A 3461-nucleotide genomic window follows, 5' to 3' on the forward strand; every position below is an offset into this window, starting at 1 on the left:
TCATATGTCTTTCCCCCTTTCTGCTTTGTTAGTTATTAGAGGCTTCTTGAATTTCCAATTCCCTATTTTGTATTTATTTTCTAAGCGTGATATAAAAACTATCCATTCACTCATATTATATTTGTTTTGGTTAGTTTCAATCATATCCGATCCCAAAAGCCATCAAAGGCAATATCAGATTAGAAGGTCGCCCTTCTCAAAGCGTATATCACCAAATTTGGTAAAGGTCTTTGAGAGCATCTACAACCGGAAGTAGAAAATGTGAGTTGCCAAACGCCCGCAGATGGTGAACAAAGCAATATTGTTTGCCATAAACATGGCACAATTGCGTAAATTCTGAGTGACTCCTCACCTAATGTATATTTTAGACATGACTTAACTAGACTCCGGATATATGCGTTTAACGTTTTGTTGGAAAGTATAGAGTCTACCCAATTATCGCATGAGCCAGATTTATTATGATATAAAATTTGCACCAGAACAGGAAATTCTTGGTCAACCATATGTATAAACTCCTAGCTCACAATGGTGCACAAATTCATGTCTAAAAATTAAAGATTCCACTATAAGCTAAGACACTCGTATGGTATCTCCGCAAATAAGTGATCCTAAAGATGGACAACCTTACGAAGTGTAACTTTCATGAGAGTAATCATTGGTGCTTTTGTGATCATGATGGGCCCTAGGCCCTAGCCCATCAGAGCCAGGGCACTTGTATTGTCCAGGGTGTCCACCCTAATCAGCACCTTCAGCATACGTTAGGCAATTGTTGCTCCCAGGAGAGCGACGCTCGGCTCCATGTACAACCCAAGATGCTCGCCTACTCACCAGCCATCTCACTCGCTGGCTCACTGTTTAACATACTAGTCGCTACCAGTTCAGGAAAAACCAGAAACACGGTTTTCTAAAAAAACAGGAATTTTAAAAATTCATGAATTTCATTTTTTTTATGGATTTTAAGAAAGTTACAAATTTGATAAAAGATCATGAATTTAAGAAATGATCATGAATTTTAAAAAGAAGTTCACAAATTAAAATAAAATAAAATAGGAAAATTGCCAGCTAGGTCGAAACGGGCCACAAGAGCTGGCCTGTCTACCTGCCTAGACTGGGAACCTAAGAAATCTGCAGAGAAGTGGTTCCCTGCCAGAACATTGCCAACACAATCTATTGGATTCTATTGTACTCCCTCCATCCGATAATATAAGAGCGTTTTTTACACTACCATTTGGGTGCCACATATTCTCATGCTCCTTTGTCTTGGATTTTATAATAGTATGTGAAATTGTAGTGCTATACTTGGTGGCTCTAGCCAAGATGATTGAGTTTGTTTTCAGTGTGCTGAGCCTGTTTACATAGTATATATTTGTGTAAGTATGCTATCCGATATTTGTGTAATGCCATGCTCTTCTGCCATGCTCTTCCAGTCTCCTGCCATGCTCTTCGTCATGTCGACCGACATGCCGTGCGCCTACTATGACGTCCATGTCGATGCATTGCACGTCAACGAGTTCATGCGCCGCTGCGACAGAAGGACCGACTCAAGGCATAGTCACCCGTCGACGCTGCTCTCCACTGCATCAATGTGTTCCCGAGCAGCCTCCTGTGTGCCGCGCAGAGCGTGCACCCAATACTGTCGAGCCGCCTCCACCTTTCGCCCTCTCGCACATATACGGAGTGTTTTTTTAAGTGAACCTTGTTTAGCAAGGCAACATGACTTCACATTCAAAGATCTCCCTCATGAATGAAAATGTTGCGCACTGATCTCCCGGATGATATTGCCATGGCGGCCGCTGATATGCGTCTTGATGTCATCGATGCCTTCTCTCCAGCTTAGTTATCTACCATGGCGGCCGCTGATATGCGTCTTGATGTCATCAATCACCACCTTACAGTCAAATACTGTTACGGCATCTACAATGATAGATAACTAAGCTTTTCATGCAACCTTTTGGGCCAACGCCACACTTGACTGTGGGATTTAACAAATGAACCGTTAAACGGCCAAGAAAATCATCTTGACGCCCGTTCTAAGCCTCTGCGTTGTATGTTTGTTTAGAGCCAGATGGACAAGAAGGACCATAGCCTCACAGTAAACCAAGGCTTCCAGAGTGGTAGAATCACCAACTCGTGTGAATGTAACCGCCCAAGCACCCAAAAAATTACCTTGAGTATCCCGGCAATGGCACTCCATGATTCCGAGCTACATTTTTTTGCAGGTGGATCCTTAGCTAATTGATCTAGAAACCGCACCATCAACTTTAATATCAGTGAAACCCGCTCGAGGAGGGTCCTGTTTCTCTCAGTGACAGTTTTTCGAGAATGCTAGGCTGATTCGTTGGTAAGTCCAGCTTGTAAGCAACATTGTCACACATAAAGTTTACAAAAAAAAGGTTGGTGGAGAGAGTGCTCTTAAACTCATTCCATGGATACAATTTTTCCGGGCATACCACACTACTCATAGGGTCACCAAAAGGGTGATAATCTGGTCGTGCGACATAAATCAAGCATAGTAAAGATCTGTCTATTTGCATACGACTCCCTAGTCCCTAGTCTCATTCATGGATCAGCGTGTGTCCATACATTTCAAAATGTTCAATAAATATTACAATATTGTTCAGAATATAAAAAATGTTAGCTTTTATTAAAAAAATCTTAAAATTCAAATACTTATTCAAGTTTTAAAAAATGTTCATGTTTCTCAAATATTATTCACAATTTCCAAAAGTGTTCAAAAAAATGTTCAAAGTTTCCAAAGTTTTTTCCTTTTTACTTTTAGCTTTTTCTTCTTATTTTTTCCTTATATTTTATTTTTTCAAAAAGAATTTCACAAACTAAAAAATATTCTAAATTTTAAAAATCTTCATATGTTTTTTAATGTGTGCAAATTTGAAATAATCTTCATGTCTTAAAATTTTATTTAGAGTTTCGAAAAATGTTTTTGTTTAAAAAATCATTCATACACCCAATTTGTTTTTCACCTTTTCAATTTTTGTTCATGTTTCCGAAAATAGTTCTTGTTTTCATATGTTAAAAAAAATCTCATTTTTAAAAATTTGTTCACATTTTTCCATGTTCATGACTTAAAAAGTGTTTGAGTTTTGAAAAAATAGATCACAAATCTAAAAATGTTCACGTCTCCAGAATTATTTCACTATTTTGAAAAAACATCTAGTATAAATAAAAAAAGCAACTTCCTATCGCTTGTGATAGTTCTTCTACTTTAGTGTTCCCTATTATACACAAAAGCTTATCAACTTTAGTGGCGGCACGCCTTCGGCTCGTTTCAGTGCTTGTAGTCACCGCTAGGTGGTCTATGAATCTGGATGTAGGTTTACTATTTGTTGGGTTCGCTGTACTGCCATGATTAGAGATGAATTGATCGAAAGTTTCCCGGGAAAACAAAAAACTCTAGTGGCAGGTCCTACATTCCATCCCTCACACGCGCACTCTTTTTTTGC

Source organism: Triticum dicoccoides, chromosome 1A (genome assembly GCF_002162155.2).
Source record: "Triticum dicoccoides isolate Atlit2015 ecotype Zavitan chromosome 1A, WEW_v2.0, whole genome shotgun sequence".
Lineage (NCBI taxonomy): Eukaryota > Viridiplantae > Streptophyta > Magnoliopsida > Poales > Poaceae > Triticum > Triticum dicoccoides.